Below are 14,303 nucleotides of genomic sequence, written 5' to 3'. Positions count from 1 at the left end.
AACTGTGCATTCTTCTAAATCACAAATCCCCAAGGAGAGTCCTATTGTGTTGGTTGCGATGCCTGACCTTCCCAATACTGGACGGGAAGAGGTGGCTCCTTCCACCATTTGCACGCCCCCTGGAAGTGCTGGAAGGAGCACCCACAGTCCAGTTCCTGATAGTCAAATTGAAGATGTCACTGTTGAAGTACACCAGGATGAGGATATGGGTGTTTCTGGCGCTGAGGAGGAAATTGACAAGGAGGATTCTGATGGTGAGGTGGTTTGTTTAAGTCAGGCACCCGGGGAGACACCTGTTGTCCGTGGGATGAATATGGCCATTGACATGCCTGGTCAAATTACAAAAAAAAAAATCACCACTTCGGTGTGGAATTATTTTAACAGAAATGTGGACAACAGGTGTCAAGCCGTGTGTTGCCTTTGTCAAGCTGTAATAAGTAAGCGTAAGGACGTTAACCACCTAGGAACATCCTCCCTTTTTTGTCACCTGGAGCGCATTCATCAGAAGTCATTGACAAGTTCAAAAAATTTGGGTGACAGCTGAAGCAGTCCACTGACAACTAAATCCCTTCCTCTTGTACACAAGCTCCTGCATGACAAACCACCAACTCCCTCAGTGTCAATTTCCTCCTTAGACAGGAAAGCCAATAGTCCTGCAGGCCATGTCACTGGCAAGTCTGACGAGTCCTCTCCTGACTGGGATTCCTCCGATGGATCCTTGAGTGTAACGTCTACTGCTGCTGGCGCTGCTGTTGATGCTGCTGGGAGTCGATCATCATCCCAGAGGGGAAGTCGGAAGACCACTTGTACTACTTCCAGTAAGCAATTGACTGTTCAACAGTCCTTTGCGAGGAAGATGAAATATCACAGCAATCATCCTGTTGCAAAGCGGATAACTCAGGCCTTGGCAGCTGTGTTGGTGTTAGACGTGCGTCCGGTATCCGGTGTTAGTTCACAGGGACTTAGAGAAATTCTTGAGGTAGTGTGTCCCCGGTACCAAATACCATCCAGGTTCCATTTCTGTAGGCAGGCGATAGCGAGATTTTACCAATTAATATCAGTGATTTATAATTAATTATTAATTACAGTGATCTTGCCAAATGATTCCAGTGATTTTGTCATTTTCTTCCAGTGATTTGGACCAATAATACCATTGATTAGAACGAATAATTCCTGTGATTTTGTCATTTACTTCCAGTGATTTGGACCAATAATACCATTGATTATTTTGAACGAATAATTCCTGTGATATTGAGGTGTTTGTGTAGCTTAGCTTTGCCGTCCAGCGACCACAGTGCACCTCTTTTTCTCTTTTCTTTGCATCATGTGCTGTTTGGGGCCAATTTTTTTAAGTGCCATCCTATCTGACACTTCCGTATATGTCCAGTGGTACTGCCATTTGATATAATTCCCGACATTACTTCCTTTTAATTCCATTGATTTTGTCATTTTCTTCCAGTGATTTGGACCAATAATACCATTGATAAGAACGAATAATTCCTGTGATTTTGTCATTTTCTTCCAGTGATTCGGACCAATAATACCATTGATTAGAACGAATAATTCCTGTGATTTTGTCATTTTCATCCAGTGATTTGGACTAATAATACCATTGATTAGAACAAATAATTCCTGTGATGTTGAGGCGTTTGTGTCGCTTAGCTTAGCCGTCCAGCGACCACAGTGCACCTTTTTCTCTTTTCTTTGCATCATGTGCTGTTTGGGGCCAATTTTTTTAAGTGCCATCCTGTCTGACACTGCAGTGCCACTCCTAGATGGGCCAGGTGTTTGTGCCGCCCACTTGGGTCGCTTAGCTTAGTCATCGAGCGACCTCGGTGCAAATTTTAGTACTAAAAGTAATATTGTGAGGTGTGAGGTGTTCAGAATAGACTGGAAATGAGTGGAAATTATGGTTATTGAGGTTAATAATACTATAGGATCAAAATTACCCCAAAATTCTATGATTTAAGCTGTTTTTGATGGGGGGTTTTAAAAAAAACACCCGAATCCAAAACACACCCGAATCCGACAAAACATTTTCAGGGAGGTTTTGCCAAAACACGTCCGAATCCAAAACACAGCCGCGGAACCGAATCCAAAAGCAAAACACAAAACCCGAAAAATTTCCGGTGCACATCTCTAATATTTGACAAATAAAACTGTAATATTGATATACTGATCTTTTAGAGTATTATATATGTCATGGGCTTTGAGGAGCTAAAAAATGACATTAAACATTTAATCAAAAAGGGTACAAAATGATTAAAAAGCATCAATATGCATTTTTATAGCACTTCACTTAGTTATCGGAAAAAATCAATAAAACTCAGAAAACAGTTAAAGCTTTAAGTAGTCTTGTAGTGAGTCTGTTCACCTGATGAATAATGTTGCTGTCATAACAGCAGGGATAATTTAATGCTGACACTCAGCAACATGATAAATAGTATGTCAAGTATAGGGAGTAGCAAAGTCAAACAAAACTTCTTATGACAAAATTAGTAATATTACTTTACTGTTGAAGCATGTATTGCTTTTAAGTGACTCATTTGTGGTGGTTTTGTTTTTTAATGTACAATAAATTATTTAATCCCTCATATCTTTTTTTCAATTGAAATAACAATTCAAGTGATTTAAGTTTACATGTGTTAGTTATTGTTCTTAGCTTCCCTCCTACAGATCACTATCTTCTTTCCAATACCTTTCTGGAGGGAAAACAAGAATGGCTTCTAAAGGACTGCAGCTCTCAGCATGTCATGTGATGACTAAAAAAAAATAGGCTTTTTGGTATCTACTGGTAAATCCTTTTCTCATAGTCCGTAGAGGATGCTGGGGTCCACACTACTAGCATGGGGTATAGACTGATCCACCAGGAGCCATTGGCACTTTAAGAGTTTGAGAGTGTGGGCTGGCTCCTCCCTCTATGCCCCTCCTACCAGACTCAGTCTAGAAACTGTGCCAGAGGAGATGACATACTTCGAGAGAAGGACTTAACACAGATAGTGGTGAGATTCATACCAGCTCACACATTCAAGGCACGTCAAGACAACTAGCTTGAACTACTCAGCAACAGCTGAAACATTACTTACCAAGTAACAATGCAGTACTCAACTAAAACGAAGTTGTACTGAACCAAATAACAATTGTAGGAAAACAAAGCACTGTGCGGGCGCCCAGCATCCTCTACGGACTATGAGAAAAGGATTTAACGATAGGTAACCAAAATCCTATTTTCTCTTACGTCCTAGAGGATGCTGGGGTCCAAATTAGTAAAATGGGGATGTACCAAAGCTCCCAGAATGGAAGGGAGAGTGCGGAGGCTCCTGCAGTACTGATTGACTGAACTTCAGATCATCAGAGGCCAAAGTATTGAACTTCTAAAAGTTTGAAAACTTGTTCGACCCAGACCAAGTTGCAGCTCGGCAAAGTTGCGCTGCCGAGACACCCCGGGCAGCTGCCCAGGAAGACCCCACCTTACGAGTAGAGTGGGCCTTAACAGATTTTGGACACGGCAGTCCTACCGTAGAATAAGCGTGCTGGATAGTGAACCTAATCCAGCGAGAAATAGTCTGATTAGAAGCAGGACACCCAATTTTCTTGGGATCATATAGGACAAACAGAGAGTCCGACTTTCTGTGATGAGAAGTTCCCTTCACATATATCTTCAGAGACCTCATGACATCCAAGGACTTTGAAGTAATTGAGGAGTCAGTAGCCACTGGCACTACAATAGGTTGGTTGATATGAAATGCCGACACAACCTTCGGGAAGAAACTGCTGACGAGTCCAGAGCTCAGCTCTATCTTCGTGGAAGATCAAGTAAGGGCTTTTACAGGATAAAGCCCCCGGCTCGGACACACGCCTAGCAGAAATCAAGGCCAACAGAGTGACCGCCTTCCATGTAAGAAATTTGACCTCCACCTCCTGTAGAGGCTCAAACCAATCCAACTGGAGAAACTGCAACACCACGTTAAGGTCCCAAGGCGCCATAGGTGGTACAAAGGGAGGTTGGATATGCAGTACCCCCTTCAAAAAGGTCTGAACCTCAGGGAGGGCAGCCAATTGTTTCTGAAAGAAAATGGAAAGGGCTGAAATCTGGACCTTCACAGATCCCAACCTCAGACCCATATACACACCTGCTTGCAGGAAGAGGAGGAAACGTCCCAGTTGAAACTCCACCGTAGGAAACTTCTTGGACTCACACCAAGAGACATATTTCTTCCAAATACGATGGTAATGTTTAGACATTACCCCTTTCCTAGCCTGTATGAGGGTAGGAATAACCTTCTTCGGAATGCCCTTCTGAGCAAGTATCAGGCGCTCACCTTCCATGCCATGCTAAATGTAGCCGCGGTAAGTCTTGATAAGCGAATGGCTCCTGCTGCAGCAGGTCCTCCTGAAGAGGAAGAGGCCTCGTCTCTTCTTGCAGTAGATTTAGAAGGTCCGCGTACCAAGCCCTTCTTGGCCAGTCTGGAGCAATGAGGATCGCTTGAACCCTTGTTCTCCTTATAAGCTTTAGGATTCTTGGGATGAGTGGGAGTGGTGGAAACACGTACACTGACTGGAACACAGGGTGGCCACTGCCTGTGGGTCCCTCGACCTGGAACAATAACGCCAAAGCTTCTTGTTGAGATGAGAGGCCATCATGTCTATTTGGGGCAATCCCCAAAGATCTGTTATTTCCTTGAACACCTCCAGATGGAGTCCCCACTCTCCTGGATGGAGATCATGTCTACTGAGGAAGTCTGCTTCCCAGTTGTCTGCTCCCGGAATGAAGTTGGCTGACAGCGCTAACACGTGTTTTTCTGTCCTGAGGAGTATTCTTGTCACCTCCGACATTGCCGCTCAGCTCTTCATTCCGCCCTGTCGGTTTATGTAAGCCACTGTTGTTACGTTGTCCGACTGCACTTGGATGGAGCGATTTCTCAGAAGAGGGGCTGCCTGAAGAAGACCGTTGTAGACGGATTTTAGTTCCAGGATGTTGATGGGCAGGCCGGCTTCCAGGCTTGACCACCGTCCTTGGAAGTTTACTCCTTGAGTGACTGCTCCCCAGCCCCTGAGGCTCGCATCCATTGTTAGCAGGACCCAGTCCTGAATCCCGAACCTGCGGCCTTCTAGGAGGTGAGGCAATTGGAGCCACCAGAGGAGAGAAATCCTTGCCCTTGGCGACAGACGAATTCTCTGATGCATGTGGAGGTAAGATCCCAACCACTTGTCCAGGAGATCCAATTGGAAGGGCTGAGCATGGAACCTCCCGTACTGGAGAGCCTTGTAGGTGAATGCATTGATGAACTGACACCCGGGGTGGCTTCAAGACATCCCGGACCATGGATTGGATTACCAACACCTTGTCCCGCGGAAGAAACACCCACTGCACTTCCATATCCAGGATCATTCCCAGAAATGACAATCTCTGGGTTGGTTCCAAATGTGACTTTGGAAAATTCAGAATCCACCCATGACTCTGGAGCAGTCACGTTGTGAGAACAATGGACTGCAGCAGCTTCTCCTTGGACGATGCCTTTATCAGGAGATCGTCCAGATAAGGAATGATGTTCACACCCTGCTTGCGGAGTAGTATCATCATTTCTGCCATCACCTTGGTAAACACCCTTGGTGCTGTGGAGTGGCCGAATGGCAGGGCCTGGAACTGAAAATAACAATCCAGCAATGTGAAGCGGAGATAAGCCTGATGTGGCAGCCAGATCGGAATGTGAAGGTACGCATCCTTGATATCCAGTGATACCAGGAATTCCCCCTCTTCCAGACCTGATATCACCGCCCTTAGAGACTCCATCTTGAACTTGAACTCCTTCAGAAAGGGGTTCAATGCTTTTATATTCCGAATGGGCCTGACCAAACCATACGGTTTTGGTACCACGAAAAGGTTTGAATAGTAACCTTTGGTCAGCATGTGAGGTGGCACAGGCACATTGACTTGTGCCTCCACCAGCTTTTGGACAGCGTCCTGAAGCACTGTGCTGTCCTCCAACAGAGTTGGTAAGCCCGACTTGAAAAAACGATGAGGGAGTCTTTGAAATTCCAACCTGTATCCCTGAGACACAATATCTACTACCCAGGGATCCAGGCCGGACGATACACAGACATGACAGAACTGTCTGAGTCTCGCTCTCACAGGCCCCACCCCCGGGGTGTGCAGTCCATTGTCATGCAGAGGACTTAGGGGTACCTGAAGCAGGCTTTTGTTCCTGGGAACCTGCAGCGGCAGGTTTCTTGGACTTAACCCTACCTCCCCTAAAGAAGGTATTGGATGATCTGGCCTTTCTAGGCTTGTTAGACCGAAAGGACTGCTGTGCAGCTGAGGAGAAGGATTTCTTCGGAGCAGGTGCTGCTGAGGGAAGAAACTGAGATTTACCCGCTGTAGCTGTGGATATCCACGCATCTAGAGCCTGACCTGTATAGGGTAGCGACTCCACACTTCTTCTGGATTCCGCGTCGGCTGACCACTGGCGTATCCACAGTCCCCGACGAGCTGAAACAGACATGGAAGAAATTCCCGCAGCCATGGAACCCAGGTCTTTCATGGATTCTACCATAAAACCTGCAGAATCATGAATGATGTGTTAATACAATGCGGCCGAAACTAGGATTTTCATCACCTGGGGCAGGCAGTAATTTGGCGCCCAAACCCCCCCCCCCCTTTCAAAAACAAAACAAACAAACCCTGTCAGACTAAAATAATCAGATTATCAAAAATGTTGAAAAATAGGGGACACTTTTGGGCAATATTCCCCTATGTGCCCCAAATACCCTAAGCGTCACATGTCCCCCCCAGCAGCGTGTTCCTCTACATGCCCCCCTGTGCATCCCCATACATTGCACTATATCACTGTACTATATCATATCACTTCATCATTGCACTACATTCACTGCCCCAAATCACTGGTGTATATATAAACTTTACAGTATGTAGATTGCAGTATTGCTATTCACTTGTCATAGAGGAAGTGTTTGTGAAACAGGAAGTTTTTAGTTATACAGGAAGTGCTGCTGCAGCCAATGCTTAGAATAACTTGCAGGGAGTAAAGACACACTAATACAGCTCTCCGGGGTCCTATGATTTTTTGCACAGAAGCCACTTTACATAGTGTCAGAAGTCTAGCTGTGATGGCACAAGGTATAAAACTGTGCTGGTCTTAGACAAGTCAAAAAATGTACAAGCATATACTGTACCTTGCTGAACCTCTCTTGGACTAAAGCTGTAGACAAAGCAGACAAATCTGTCTATTCAGAGGGAGAGGATCAAGAGGATCCAGAGACACAAATAAAAAGTTTGATGAGATATGTTCACCAGTGACAAATGTTATAATAGATAGACAGGCATTAAACTAAAGATGAGCAGTTCAAATTACTTTGAATCTGAACTGCTCCGAACTTCCGGGATCTGAGTCACTCTAAGCAGCAACCCGGGTGTTCCCTTCAGACTTGGATTCCAGATCGAGGCAAAATATCATCCTCAAAGCATCGTATTCTTGCGGATTTTGGATTTGATATAAGGAGGCCGCAGCCTTGACACAGCACCATTTCACTCCAGTCATGCTGCTGTATTCTGCGCTCTGTTCTGCGGTGTGCATCCAAGTGGCTGTTTGGAATACAAGTGCTGTCACTGTATCCATAAGAGGCTTTGCTGGTGTCACTATGTCCATCTAAGGGGCTGTGCTGCTATCACTGTGTCGATCTAAGGGGCTTTACTGCTTTCACTGTGTCCTTCTAAGGGGCTGTGCTGCTGTTTCTGTGTCCATCTAAGGGGCTGTGCTGCTGTCCCTGTGTCCATCTAAGGGGCTGTGTTGTCATTATGTCCATCTAGGGTGCTGTGCTGTCACTGTGTCCATCTATGTGACTGAGTTGTCACAATGTCCCACTAAGTGGCTGTGTCCATCCACAAGCTGTGTCCAGTCCCCTTAGTCTAACTCCACCACAATGGTGCTGAAGGCTCCAGCCACTTTGTTCACACAGTGTAACTCCATATTTATCAGCAAGAAAAGTAAAACATTTTTTATTGGTTTGTACTGTGCATTGCACCCCAGTACACTGAAGTACCCCAGTGCACGTGTGTAAAAGTAGTCTCAATCCACAGTGTGAGCCGAGCTTTCAGTTAAAAATAAGAATAAAAAAAATGTTGTATAATTACAGTAGTTTGTTCTGTTCTGCACACTGCCTCTCAGTATGCTGTACCCTAGTGCTTGTGTATAAAACAGGTCTCACTCCACACAATATGAGCTGAGCTGCCAATTAAAAAGTGGATAATGGTCAGTTTAGAGGAGAGCTGGACCAGCACCCAAATACTATTACTGCAACTGCTGCAACCAGTCAAGATAATCATTCAACACCATCTAAAGCCGATGCTCAAGGGTGTAGAGGGTTCGAAAAAATCAGGGCACATGAAGTACAAAAAACCTATATTTTACAGGGGTAAACACAAAAACTAAAACACCTCTATAAAAAGGAATGTTTAGTGCAGAAAAAAGAATGACATAAAACTAGAGATGAGCGGGTTCGGATATAACACCAGAATTAACGCCAGTTCGGTTTTATCCGGATTTTTCTTATTGGATATCCAAAACACGTGACATCCGTGAGCCAATAAGATGCCGTTTTGAGAACCGAGTAAATCAGAGTAAAACCGAGTAAAACCGAACCCGCTCATCTCTAAAACTGACAACATGCCTTTCACCACACGCAGTGGCAAGGAAAGGCTTAGGCCCTGGACTTTATTTATGAGTGGAGGTTCTGAAACTATCAGTGAGGCATCTTCTTCTGCCTCACTGCAAAAGCTTTTCACTCAGAGGCTAGTGGTGTAAAAAAATAGAAACCACTAAGGCAGTAGATCAAACTGTATGTTCCGAATCATCACACATCCCTGAGGATAGTCTAGGGATGTCCACATTAGCTATATGTGAGTCTGACATTTCTCACACTGTCCATTTCTGCACAATCTGCACATGTGGGGAGCAGTACAAGTACAGATGGTGATGAGGACTTATTAGAAATTGGGGATGGTTGTGTGAAAGTGAAACAGGATGAAGGGGATATGTGTGTACTACTATGATCTGACACTGAAGATGAGGATGTTGTTTGTGTAAGTCAGCCACCAGTGGCTGCAGTTCTTGCCTGTGATAAAAGAAAATCATTGTGATACCTAAGCATGACCAAAAAAGCCACCTTTTGGGTATGGAATTATTTTTACCCAAATACTGACAATGTTTGTGAATGCATCTGCTCCCTTTGTGAGGCCAAAGTTAGTAAATGTAAGAATGTTAGACATCTGGGCTCTTCCTCCATGTTAGGTCATTTGTTGCGAGATCATGACATTTATTTTACAAGATTATAATGTAATTAACACCTGCATCATCAACCTCCTCATCAGTGGTTGGAGGTAGTCCTTCCAAAAAGCTGATTTGTAGGGGCACAAACAAATTAATCTCTTCAGCCACAAAGGTGGCAGTCCATGTCACTGAAGTGCATAGTTTGTTAAACTGTGCATGTCCTTTTTAATATCAAACATAAAAGTGGATGGGAGGGCCAAGGACAATTCCATCTTGCACCACTTTTCTTTTCAAAATGGGCTGTGTTTTGGGGGCATTAGGGATCGTCCTTTTTGCATTCTGTAGATATTTTTTATTAGTTATACAGTAGCTCTATTATCATTATGGGCTGCATTTTTGGGGAGCATTAGTGTCTTATTCTCTTATTGTCTTTTTGCCGCTAGGCCTCACTTCACAGAGATTATGGACAATACAGTTGTCTTCTTCCATCACTCAATTAATCTTTTTTTATTAATTTTAATTGTTTTTTGCTATTAGATCTCACAGGGAAAAAAAATCATTCACATCAGTGTCTTCCCTAGTGGACCATACAATTGCCAATGCCTACACCAAACATGTCCAAACTGCGGCCCTCCAGCTGTTGTGAAACTACATATCCCAGCATGCCCTGACACAGTTTTGCTGTCAGAGAATGCAAAAGTTGTGTCAGAGCATGCTGGTATGTGTAGTTTCTCAACAGCTGGAGGGCCGCAGTTTGGACATGCCTGGCCTACACCAATCGATCAATCAATCAATCAATCAATCAATCAATCAATCTTTTTTTTAATTCTTCTTCTTCTTCTTATAGTGTTCACATATTAAATATAAGTGGGGTGAATTACCACTGTGAGTTGTCATTTGTGAAAAAAGTTACAAATAATTGCTCTTTTTAATTGTACAACTTGTATATGTTGAGTTCATCAATATGGATAAAGTGGACCATACTGTTGCCTTCCATGATCAATTAATCAATCATTTTTTAATCCTTCAACTATTTTCTTTTTGCCACTAGGCCTCACCTCACAGTCACTTAGCTTACTCAGCCGGATAACTCAGTGCAGCCTTTTGGTATAAACTGGATGAAAACAGTATTGTGAGCTGTGAGGTGGTTAAAATGTAGTGAAAATTACTGGAAATTAAATGTTATTGTTATTAGTAATGCTCTACAAACAAAAAAAAGCACAAATTATGTGATTTTAGCTTCTTTTGTGAATACTTTTTAAAAGAATGCAAAACCAAAACCAGTCAAAAACATTTTGCAAAACCAAAATTGGAATATGAATTAGAGCCCAAACCAGCAAAAATGGTCATGTGCACAACTCTACATTCATACATTTAACACTACTGTGCAGACACCCTCTGAGAGTATCCAGTCATAAGCTGCCAAATTGACACTACTAGTGGTTATGTGGGTTGGGTATGCTCTACTGCTGCTGGGGATTGTGGCGGTCAGCATACCAACCGCGGGTTCCCAGTGGCAGAATGCTGTCGGGGGGGGGGGGGGGGGGGGGGCGAGCACAACAGGCCTCTTGCGAGCTCGGTGACAAGCCAAGAGTAGGAATACTCCCTGCTTGTCGGCATGAAAGTGAGCTCATCGGGGAAAGGATTGTGTGTGGAACTTATGTTAATGTTACTCATGCACTACGTGAGAAGGAATTCCAAGTGGACACTGCTATGCAAATATGCATGCTGCATTAGCAGTCCAATAAAAATGAAATGAAGTTTAAAAGAAAGTCTGATACACTGTATATGACCTTTGGTAATATGTGCAGCAAAAAATGCTGTGTGAATTTTGGCATATCCATTCCCATGAACATCACAAATATCATGCTTTCATCAAATGCTGCAATGCATAATTTTGCACACAGGTGCAGGTCCAAGCCTAAAGCTGATGACATGTTCCTGTTATGATCGACGCCAGTGCCTCCCAGTATGGCCTTTGTTCTGTCTGCCTGCAGCATAACAAACCCATAGAACCCTTACTGAGTTGTATTACACTCATATTGAAAAGAAATTGTTGCCTTTAGTCCTTGCTTATCAAATGTTTCATGAGTTCAGCTATTGGCATCCAGTGCTAGTTAAAACTGACCACCAACACCTGATTTCCATTCTCCACAACTCCTGCATTCTGCCTCACCAAAAACTCAGTGTTTCTTGCTCAAGCTTCAAAGGGACCACCTTTTGGTGGTTTACAAACCTTCATGTTGCTGACGCCTTATCACATGCTCACTCCCCAGATTTAGGTGCTCTTGCTGCTGCTGATAACCTGAATGTCATTGAATTAGACATAATCTCCTCCAGGCACATGGAGAAGCTCTGTAATGTCACACTCAAGGATGACCTTTGCCAATGGTTGTCTTGTATTGTCCTGCATGCAGTGGCGTAACTACAGTCCCCACAGTCACTGCGTTGGCGTGGAGGCACAGGGCAGCGGGGGTGCCGCCACTAATTGCTGCAGAGACTTGGTGCTGTTGGCAAGATTTAAGCTGGTAACCATTCCACCCCACATACACACAAACCCATACACAGGTCTAGCGAAGGGAAGGAATTTTGCCTCTTTTCATGGGCAGTTTGCCTCATTTCAACCTCACTATGTAACTATACATGACTAGGAACTATTTTTAATGCAAATTGAAAAAGCTGTGGGAATGGGGGACATCCTAGTTTTAGGGGATTTTAATTATCTGGATATAAATTGGAGTAACGATTCATGTGTAAAAACTAGGAGCAGCAGATTCTTAAATACATTAAAGGGTCAATACTTGTCTCAATTAGTCGAGCACCCAACTAGAGGTAAAACTATCCTGGACCTAGTTATTACCAATAATGTGGACATTATATCAAACACTAAAGTTGAGGAGACCTTGGGAAACAGTGACCACTATATGATCACTTTTGATATCAGTTTCAAGAAGCATAGCTATAAGGGACAACTAAAACATTTAACTTTAGGAAAGCTAACATCGATATGCTGAGACAGGCACTAAACGACATTGACTAGGAAGCTTTGTTTCATGGTAAAGATACATCGGAAATGTGGGTAGCTTTAAAAGGGTTGCTTGATAGCAATAGTCACAAATTCATTCCCATGAGCAGTAAATGAAGGAGTACTAAACATAAGCCTATGTGGCTTAAAAAGGAGGTCAAAGAAGCAATGGCTAAAAAGAGGCATGCTTTAAAAATATTTAAATCTAATGAAGGGGAGGAGTCATTCCAGTATTATAAGGAATGCAATAAAAAATGCTAAAAAGTAATAGGGGCAGCTAAAATTGTAAACGAAAAGCAAATCACTATAGAGAGTAAAACCAATCCTACAAAGTTTTATAAATACATAAACAGTAAAAAGTTAAAGAAGGAGAATGTAGGCCCATTAAAAAATGAATTGGGAGCTTTGATAAACGATGATAAAATAAAAGAAATACTGAACAATTTTTTTCCTCCATATTCACCAGGGAGGATCAGACGGTGAGTGTAGTGCATAACGATAGTGAAGGTAATGACTCTTGGTTTGATGCTTGTTTAAGTGAGGAAGTAGTCCTGGAGAGACTAAGCAACATAAAGATTAATAAATCACCAGGCCCAGATGGTTTTCATCCGAGGGTTATTATGGAGCTTAGGTCGCAACTAGCAAAACCACTTTACTTGATTTTCCATAGTTCAATTATATTAGGCATGGTACCAAAGGATTGGCACATAGCTGAGGTAGTGCCATTATTTAAAAAGGGAACTAAAAATAATCCTGGTAACTATAGATCCGTTGGTTTTACCTCTATAGTGGGTAAAATATTGGAAGTAATTTTGAGGGATAGCATAGAGGATTATCTGCAGGTTAATAAGATTATTAGCAAAAGTCAGCATGGGTTTGTAAGGGGCAGATAATGTCAAACTAACTTAATTAGCTTCTACGAGGAAGTGAGCGAGAATCTTGACCAGGGAAAATCAGTGGATGTGGAGACTGATCATCAAATTGAGGGAACTTGGCCTAGGATATACTATTTATTCATGGATAGGTAATTGGCTGGATAACAAAGTACAACAAGTAGTGGTCAACGGAATGTTTTCCAGCTGGGCACCAGTAGTCAGCGGAATACCACAAGGGTCCGTACTTGGCTCGCTACTATTCAGTATATTTATCAATGATCTAGGAATAGGCCTGGAAAGCACAGTGTCAATATTTGCAGATGATACTCAACTGTGAAAGGTAATTAAGTCAGAAAGAATGACTTGTTTAAACTTGAAACCTGGGCGTCTAAATGGGGAAAGGTTCAATGTAGAAAAATACAAAGTTATGTATTTTGGGACAAAAAACACACATGCATCCTATACTCTTAATGGGGAAAATATAGGGGTAACTGTCCGGGAAAAAGATTTGGGCATGCTCATAGATAATAGGCTTAATAACAGTACACAATATCAAAATGCATGCATAAAACGGGGCATTGAGACAAGGGAAAAGGATGTAATCCTGCCACTGTACAAATCAATGGTACGTCCACAACTTGAATATTGTGTTTAGTTTTGGGCACCATATTATAAAAAAGATATCTGGGAACTAGAAAGAGTTCAAAGGCGAGCTACCAAATTGATTAAAGGGTTAGAGACACTGGAGTACGAGGAAATGCTTGCTAGGTTTATTATGTATACACTTGAAAAGAGGCGTCTAAGAGGAGATATTATTAATATCTTCAAATATGTAGAGGGTCATTACAAGGAGTTAGCAGGGGATTTGTTTATTAAAAGAACTCTGTATAGGACACGTGGGCACTTGCTGAGGCTAGAGGAGAGAAAATTCCGTACACAACGTTGGAAAGGGTTCTTCACGGTAAGGGCAATAAAGATTTGGAACTCCCTGCCAGAGAAGGTAATAACAGCAGACTCTATTAAGGGTGTTAAGAAAGGTATTGCTAAAGCTTTAAATAATAACAATTATGTGTCATCATTACAGACTATAGAAAATGTTGTACGGGACTTAAGGGAAAA

Source organism: Pseudophryne corroboree, chromosome 5 (genome assembly GCF_028390025.1).
Source record: "Pseudophryne corroboree isolate aPseCor3 chromosome 5, aPseCor3.hap2, whole genome shotgun sequence".
In the NCBI taxonomy this organism is placed as follows: domain Eukaryota; kingdom Metazoa; phylum Chordata; class Amphibia; order Anura; family Myobatrachidae; genus Pseudophryne; species Pseudophryne corroboree.
The sequence above is the reverse complement of the archived record's forward strand: the minus strand, read 5'-3'. Positions refer to the sequence as shown.